At 48.2% G+C, this 9,043-nt stretch overlaps 1 non-coding gene across 1 annotated transcript; it reads right to left on the reverse strand.

Annotated features, from left to right (window-relative positions):
- Window positions 1–263: 263 nt before the first annotated feature.
- Window positions 264–370, reverse strand: LOC126951749 (U6 spliceosomal RNA). Its single transcript, XR_007724618.1, has one exon. It is a non-coding gene; the product is annotated as a U6 spliceosomal RNA (small nuclear RNA).
- Between the last annotated feature and the right edge of the window lie 8,673 nt (window positions 371–9,043).

The following is a 9,043-nucleotide window of genomic DNA, read 5'->3' on the forward strand; positions in this document are numbered from 1 at the left end:
CCTCCCAAAGTGCTGGGATTACAGTCATGAGCCACTGCACCCAGCCTAATTTTTGGATTTTTAGTAGATACGGAGTTTCACCATGTTGGTCAGGCTGGTCTCCAACTCCTGACCTCAAATGATCTGCCAGCCTCAGCCTCCCAAATTGCTGGGATTATACGCATGAGCCACTGCACCCGGTCGATTTTTTCTGATATCAAAGGAACCACCAGGGTCTTCCCTTTCTTTTGATTCATTTATTTCATTGGTTCTGAAATATTTTTTTAAATATGGAATGCTTCATGAATTTGTGTGTCATCCTTTCACAGGGACCATGCTCATCTTCTCCATGTCATGTCAATTTTAGTATGTGTGCTGCCGAAGTGAGCACTGGTTCTGGATTGATTGATTTATTTATTTTTGAGACAGGGTTTCAGTGTGTTTTCCAGGCTGGAATACTGTGGCATAATCATGACTCACTGCAACCTCCACTCCCCAGGGCTCAAGCAATCCTCCCACTTGTGCCTCCCAAAGTTTCGAGATTACAGGAATGAGCCACTGTGCCGAGCCTGGAATGTTTAACAGCTGACTTTGATGCCTGGTTTTGGTTGTACTAGACACTCCCACTACTTCTTTCTTTAAAAACTACTGGTTTCTTTAGCTCTTTAAAAAAATATTTGCTGTTTTATATGTCAAAATATGTGAGGCCACGTGTGGTGGCTCATGCCTATAATCCCAGCATTTGGGGAAGCCAAGGTGGGAGGATCTCTCGAGCCCAAGAGTTCAAAACCAGTCTGGGCAACATAGTGAGACCCCTGTCTCTACAAGAACTAAAAAATCAGCTGGGCATGATGGTGCATGCATGTGGTCCCAGCTCTTGGAAGGCTGAGGCAGGAAGATCGCTTGAGCCGAAGAGGGCAAGGCTTTAGTGAGCCATGATCATGCCACTGCACTCCAGCTTGGGTGACAGAGTGAAACCCTGTCTCAGAAAAAAAGAAAAAAGAAAAAAAGGTAGATTAATAATTGCAGAACCATTTTCTATGTTCCCGATTACTTTAAAAATTAGACCTAATCTTGGCCAGGCATGGTGGCTCACGCCTGTAATCCCAGCACTTTAGGAGACCGAAGCAGGTGGTCACTTGAGGTCAGAAGTTGGAGACCACTCTGTCCAATATGATGAAAGGCTGTCTCTACTAGAAATACAAAAATTACTTTGGGAGGCCGAGACGGGCGGATCACGAGGTCAGGAGATCGAGACCATCCTGGCTAACACGGTGAAACCCCGTCTCTACTAAAAAAAATACAAAAAACTAGCCGGGCACGGTGGCGGGCGCCTGTAGTCCCAACTACTCGGGAGGCTGAGGCAGGAGAATGGCGTGAACCCGGGAGGCGGAACTTGCAGTGAGCTGAGATCCGGCCACTGCACTCCAGCCTGGGCGGCAGAGCGAGACTCCGTCTCAAAAAAAAAAAAAAAAAAAAAAAAGAAATACAAAAATTAGCTGGCCATGGTGGCAGGCACCTGTAATCCCAGCTACTCAGGAGGCTGAGGCATGAGCCTCACTTAAAGCTGGAAGGCAGAGGCTGCAGTGAGCCGAGATCATGGCACTGCACTCCAGCCTGGATGACAGAGTGAGACTCAGTCTCAAAAACAAAAAACAAAAAACGTTAGGCCTAGTCTGTATTTACAGTTTACTCTTTAGCTTTCATCAAAGCAGTTTTTGTTGTTTGTTTTTTCAGACGAAATCCTGCACTGTCACCCAGGCTGGGAGTGCAGTGGTGCAAACTTGGCTTACTGCAACCTCCACCTCCCAGGTTCAAGCAATTCTCCTGCCTCAGCCTCCCGAGTAGCTGGGATTACAGGCACCCCCCACCACACCCAGTTAATTTTTGTATTTTTAGTAGAGATGGGGTTTCACCATGTTAGCCAGGCTAATCTCGAACTCCTGACCTCAGGTGATCCACCCACTCAGCCTCCCAAAGTGCTGGGATTACAGGCATGAGCCACTGCACCCGGCCCATCAAAGCAGTTAACTAGCATTTAGAGAGTAGATGGCCAGGCATGGTGGCTCAGGCCTGTAATCCCATTTGTTTGAAAGGCTAAGGTGGGAGGATCACTCTAGGCCAAGAGTTTGAGACCTTAGCCTAAATGGCTAACATAACGAGAACCCCATCTCTACAAAAAAAAAAAAAAAAAAAAAAATGCCGGGCATCGTGACTCAAATCTTTAGTCCTAACTGCTTTGGAGACTGAGGCAGAACTGCTGGAGCCCAAGAGTTTGAGGCTGCAGTGAGCTATGATCGTGCCACTGCACTCCAACCTGGATGATGGAGTAAGACCCTGCCTCAAAAATACATAAATCAAATCAAATAGACAATAGAATCTTCTGAGCTTTTCACCCTTTCCACAGGTTATAGGTGCCTGCAAGAAATAGTCAATGTTACAGGTAGACATTTTTCATTGCAGGATAACCAGGATACCATTCCTATCCATGCTACTGTGCAGACAGAATGAAAAGCCAGTTGGCCAGGGCTATAGCAGGAATTCAGGCATCGTGCAGATGGCTGATTTGCAAGGCCTTTTCTTTTTTTTTTTTTTTTTTTGAGATGGAGTCTTGCTCTGTCACCTAGGCTAGAGTGCTGTGGTGCAATCTCAGCTCACTGCCACCTCCGCCTCCTGGGTTCAAGTGATCCTTGTGCCTTAGCCACCTGAGTAGCTGGGATTACAGGCACCCATTACCATGCCCAGCTAATTTTTGTATGTTTAGTAGAGATGGGGTTTTACCATGTTGGCCAGGCTGGTCTTGAACTCTTGATCTCACTTGATCCACCAACCTCAGCCTCCCAAAATGCTGGAATCACAGGTGTAAGCCACTGTTCCTGGACAATACCTTCCTCTTAAGTCTGGATTAGACCTGCTGGCTTGCTTCTTTTTTTGTTTTTTAATGAGGACAAGGTCTTGCTTTGTCTTCCAGGCTGGAGTTCAGTGCTGCCATAGTTCACTGCAGCCTCAGCCTCCTGAGTAACTGGGACCAGAGGCACATGCCACCACTCCCACCTAATTTTCTGTAGAGGCAGGATCTCACTATATTGCCTAGGCTGGTCTTGAACTTCTGACCTCAAATGATCTTTACACTTTGGTCTCCCAAAATGCTGGGATTACAGGTGTGAGTCACTGCGCCCAGCAAAAAATAAGGTTTAATTTATTGGTGCGAGCTGTCTGGTTGGCGGTGCAGAGAGCTGCTGATGTGAGTGGGTTCAGGGCCACAGTAAGAAGCTGTGATTCTTATGAGCCCCTCTGCACCTCCACCTTCTGGAAAAGGGCAGGGTCCCCACATTATGACACCCCATCAACTCCCAGTGGGCCCTGACTCAACACACTTCTGACTTGTTGTCACTGTGGTTCCTGGCATGTGGCACTAAGCACTGTTTTTATTTTAAATCAGGGTCTCACTTGGTTGCCCAGGCTGGAGTGCAGTTGTGCAATCTCAGCTCACTGCAAACTTGACCTCCCAGGCTCAACTGATCCTTCAGCTTCAGCCTCCCAAGTAGCTGGGATCACAAGTGCCCACCATCACACCTGGCTAATTTTTTTTTTTTTTTTTTTTTTTTTTTGAGACGGAGTCTCGCTCTGCCGCCCAGGCTGGAGTGCAGTGGCCGGATCTCAGCTCACTGCACGCTCCACCTCCCGGGTTCACGCCATTCTCCTGCCTCAGCCTCCCGAGTAGTTGGGACTACAGGCGCCCGCCACCGCGCCCGGCTAGTTTTTTGTATTTTTTAGTAGAGACGGGGTTTCACCGTGTTAGCCAGGATGGTCTCGATCTCCTGACCTCGTGATCCGCCCGTCTCGGCCTCCCAAAGTGCTGGGATTACAGGCTTGAGCCACCGCGCCTGGCCCACACCTGGCTAATTTTTGTATTATTATTTTTAGGAATACTAGGTATCCCTATGTTGCCCAGGCTGGTCTTGAACTCCTGGGCGATCCTCCCACCTCAGCTTCCCAAAGTGCTGAAGTTACAAATGTGAGTCACCACAACCTGGACAGAGTTTCTTCAAAAACCAAATTGAGCCGGGCGCGGTGGCTCACACCTGTAATCCCAGCACTTTGGGAGGCCGAGGCGGGCGGATCACGAGGTCAGGAGATCAAGACTATCCTGTCCAACACGGCGAAACCCCGTCTCTACTAAAAAGTACAAAAAATTAGCCGGGCGTGGTGACGGGCGCCTGTAGTCCCAGATACTCGGGAGGCTGAGGCAGGAGAATGACCTGAACCCGGGAGACGGAGGCTGCAGTGAGCCGAGATCGCGCCACTGCACTCCAGCCTGGGTGACAGAGCCAGACTCTGTGTCAAAAAAAATAATAAAAAAATAAAAATAAAAACCAAATTGAGATTTTATTTCAAAATTTAAGCAAGATTTTAAAATATTAAATTAGGCCGGGCGCAGTGGCTTACAGCTGTAATCCTAGCACTTTGGGAAGCCGAGGCAGGCAGATTACCTAAGGTCAGGAGTTTGAGACCAGCTTGGGCAACATGGTGAAACCCTGTCTCTGCTAAAAATACAAAAATTAGCCTGGTTTGGTGGCACACACCTGTAATCCCAGCTACTCAGGAGGCTGAGGCAGGAGAATCACTTGAACCCAGGAGATGGAGGTTGCAGTGAGCTGAGTTCATGCCACTGCACTCTAGCCTGGGTGACAGAGTAGGACTCCTTCTCAAATAAAAATAATAATAAAAATAAATATATAAATAAAATGTTTAAATTGTTTTCTTAGCTGGGTGTGGTGGTGTGCGCCTGTGGTCCTGGCTACTTGCAGGGGCTGAGGCAGGAGGATGGCTTGAGCCTGGGAGATCGAGGCTGTAGTGAGCTATGATCACACCACTGCACTCCAGCCTGGGTGACAGAGCAAGACCTTGTCTCAAAAAAAAAAAAAAAAAATATATATATATATATATATATTATTTTTCCTCTCAGTCCCAGGTATTCTAACAAGCCTTGACAGCCCCCATTTTGAAATTACTGCCTGTGGCAAGGGCCTGGCAAACAGGTTCCGTGTGTATCATTGAGGTCGTTGTGGAGTAACATTTCCTTGAGATGCATCAGCCTGTGGGTAAAAGTAAAGTTGGGTGCGGTGGCTCTCCCCTGGATTCCTTGATGCTTTTAATACCGTGAGTCCTCTACCCCACTCTAAGCCACATTGACACTTGTGCACCAAGGTGCGTGGTGGGTCCCCAGTGCCCACAGGATCACTTGTGAGAACTGCTCCTTCAGCCCCACCTGTGGCCTTTCCTCCAGGGTGAAGTCTGGTTCCTGATGTTCACGCCACGCTCCTTCTCACCAGGGTTCACAGGCATCACTGCCTCCAAAACATTTGATTGAAACCTGTTCCTGATGGGGCTACCTCACCTGCCCAGGATGGCTTTCCCTGAAGCCAGTTCTCCCACCACAGTGGAAGTAAAGAAAATTATGAAAATTGGCTAGGCACGGTGGCTCACGCCTGTAATCCCAGCACTTCGGGAGGCTGAGGGGGGGCAAATCACTCAAGGTCAGGAGTTCAAGACCAGCCTGGCCAACGTGGCAAAACCTGTTCTCTAATAAAAATAGAAAAAATTAGCCAGGCGTAGTGGTGTGCGCCTGTAATCCCAGCTTCTCAGGAGGCTGAGGCATGAGAATCGCTTGAGCCTGGGTGGTGGAGGTTGCAGTGAGCCGAGATCATGTCACTGCACGCCAGCCTGCATGACAGAGCAAGACTCTGTCTCAAAAAAAAAAAAAAAAAAAAAAAGAAAAAGAAAATTATGAACACTCTCTCTTGAATATATGGGCACCTCCTGAACAGGGAGGTGGTTGAGGGGAGGTCCTGGCAGGTGGGACAGGGAATCCTGGCAGAGCAGCAGCTGGGACTTCAGTGTATTCAGTGTCTGGACCACAACGGTGCCCTTTGTCACAAGTATCCATCTACATTCACCGACTTATATGGGGGAACCTGGGGAAAAACCAATGATATGGTTTGGCTGTGTCCCCACCCAAATCTCATCTTGAATTTTAGCTCCCATAATCCCCACATTTTGCGGCAGGGACCCAGTAGGAGGTAACTGAATCATGGGAGTGCGTTTTTCCCACGCTGTTCTAATGGTAGTGAATAAGTCTCATGAGATCTGTTGGTTTTATAAAAGGGCAGTTCCTCTGCACATGCTTTCTTGCCTACAATCATGGAAGATGTGCCTTTGGTCTTCCTTTGTCTTTGGTCACAATTGTGAGGCCTCCCCAGCCATACTGAACAGAGAGTCCATTAAACCTCTTTCCTTTATAAATTACCCAGTCTCAGGTATGTCTTTATTAGCAGCATGAGAATAGACAAATACAATAAGCTTCAATAACTTAAGTAGTCTAGCCACCACTCCAGAAGATACAGGATTATAAACCATGGTGGCATCTACACAGTGCTAACTCAGCATATGTGCACAGTATATGAGCTGTGGAGCTATGGTGGACTCCACCTAGATTTCTTTTTTTTCTTTTTTCTTTTTTTTTTTTTTGAGACAGAGTTTTGCTCTGTCACCCAGGCTGGAGTGCAGTGGTACGATCTCGGCTCATTGCAAGCTCCGCCTCCCGGGTTCACGCCATTCTCCTGCCTCAGCCTCCCGAGTAGCTGGGACTACAGGCGCCTGCCACCACGCCCGTCTAATTTTTTGTAGTTTTCACCGTGTTAGCCAGGATGGTCTCGATCGCCTGACCTCGTGATTCACCCACCTCGGCCTCCCAAAGTGCTGGGATTATAGGCGTGAGCCACCGCGCCTGGCCCTCCACCTGGATTTCAAAACATGAATTGAACAGCTGGGAGCCCCAGGCAGAAGTTTGTCACAGAGGTGAAGCTACTGCAGAGAGTCCCCACCAGAGCAATGGAGCTGTGAGAGTGCGGCCACCACTGAAATCCAAGAACTGTAGTTTTTTGTTTGTTTTTTGAGATAGAGTCTTGATCTGTCACCCAGGATGGAGTACAGTGGCACAGTGTCGGCTCACTGCAACCTCTGTCTCCTGGGTTCAAGTGATTCTCCTGCCTCAGCCTCCCGAGTAGCTGGGATTATAGGTGTGTGCCACCATGCCCAGCTAATTTTTGTATTTTTAGTAGAGATGGGATGGGATTTCACCATGTTGACCAGGCTGGTCTCGAACTCCTGACCACAGGTGATCCACCCACCTCGGCCTCCCAAAGTGCTGGGATTACAGGTGTGAGCCACCATGCCTGGCTGAACTGAAGAGTTGATAATGTGCAACTCCAGCTTGGGAGAGCTGAAGGCATGATACTTCAACCCATGAGAGCTGCTGAGTGGACTAAGCCCAGTGGCCACAGCAGTATAGCAGTCCTATACTGCTAGCTCTAGAGGGGCAGGGCTGCCCTAGGCTTTGGGGTCTCAATCCTCCCAATGTGTCCAGGTAGCAGCACAGGAAATAAAATATTATTCTGGAGTCTTAAGATTTAATTTGCCTGCTTTGTTGGGTTTTGGACTTACTTTGGGCTTGTTACTTCTTTCTTTTGGCCTATTTCTCCTTTCTGAAATGAAAACATCTGCCAGGCATGGTGGCTCATGCCTATAATCCAAGCACTTTGAGAGGCCGAAGTGAATGGATCACCTGAGGTCAGGAGTTCAAGACCAGCTTGGCCAACATGGTGAAACCCTGTCTCTACTAAAAATACAAAAACTGGCCAGATGCGGTGGCTCACGCCTGTAATCCCAGCACTTTGGGAGGCCGAGGTGGGTGGATCACAAGGTCAGGACATCGAGACCATCCTGGCTAACATGGTGAAACTCCATCTCTACTAAAAAACATACAAAAAATTAGTGGGGCGTAGTGGCCCGCGACTGTAGTCCCAGCTACTTGGAAGGCTGAGGCAAGAGAATGGCGTGAACCCGGGAGGCAGAGCTTGCAGTGAGCCAAGATACAGCCACTGCACTCCAGCCTGGGCAACAGAGTGAGACTCCATATCAAAAAAAAAAGAAACTTAGCTGGGTGTGATGGCGGGCACCTGTAATCCCAGCTACTCAGGAGGCCAAGGCAGGAGAATCGCTTGAAATCAGGAGGTGGAGGTTGCAGTGAGCCAAAATTGCACCATTGCACTCCAACCTGGGCAACAAGAGCAAATCTCCGTCTCAAAAAAAGAAAAAAAAAAAAAAAGTGGCTGGGCGTGGCGGCTCATGCCTGCAATCCCAGCACTTTGGGAGGCCGAGGCGGGCGGATCACCAGGTCAGGAGATCAAAACTGTCCTGGCTAACACGGGGAAACCCCGTCTCTACTAAAAATACAAAAAATTAGCGGGGCGTGGTGGCGGGCGCCTGTAGTCCCAGCTACTCGGGAGGCTGAGGCAGGAGAATGGCGTGAACCCGGGAGGCGGAGCTTGCAGTGTGAGCTGAGATCGCGCCACTGCACTCCAGCCTGGGTGACAAAGCAAGACTCTGTCTCAAAAAAAAATAATAATAAAATAAAATAAAAAGAAAGAAAATGTCTACCTTATATCTGTCCTACCATTGTATTTTAGAAGCACTTTTTTTTTTTAATTTCACAGGCTCACAGGTGTTGCCTCAAAGTGAATTGCGCCATGGGTCTCAGCCATATCTGATTTAGATGAGACTCTGAACTTTAAACTTTTGAGTTGGTCCTGAAACAAATTAAGATTTTTTGAGCCATTGGGATGGAATGAATGTATGTTGCAGGTGAGAAGGATGTGAATTTGGGTGGTTGGGGCAGAATGCTATGGTTTGAATGTATCCCCCAAAGTTCATGTGTTGGAAACTTAATCTCCAATGCAACAATGTTGAGTGGTGCAACCTTTAAGAGGTAATTAGGTCATGAAGACTCTGCCTTCAGGAATGGATTAATGTTGTTATTGTGGGAGTGGGGTTCATTATGATGCGAGCGAGTTCCTTATGAAGGATGAGTTCCGCCCCTTTCCTGCTCTCTCTCACCATGTGATACTTTCTGCCATTGTCCGATATAGCAAGAAGGCCCTCACCAGATGTAGCCCCTCTACTTGGACTTCCCAACCTCCAGAACCCTGAGCCAAATACATTT

This window comes from Macaca thibetana, chromosome 3 (assembly GCF_024542745.1).
Source record: "Macaca thibetana thibetana isolate TM-01 chromosome 3, ASM2454274v1, whole genome shotgun sequence".
In the NCBI taxonomy this organism is placed as follows: Eukaryota; Metazoa; Chordata; class Mammalia; order Primates; family Cercopithecidae; genus Macaca; species Macaca thibetana.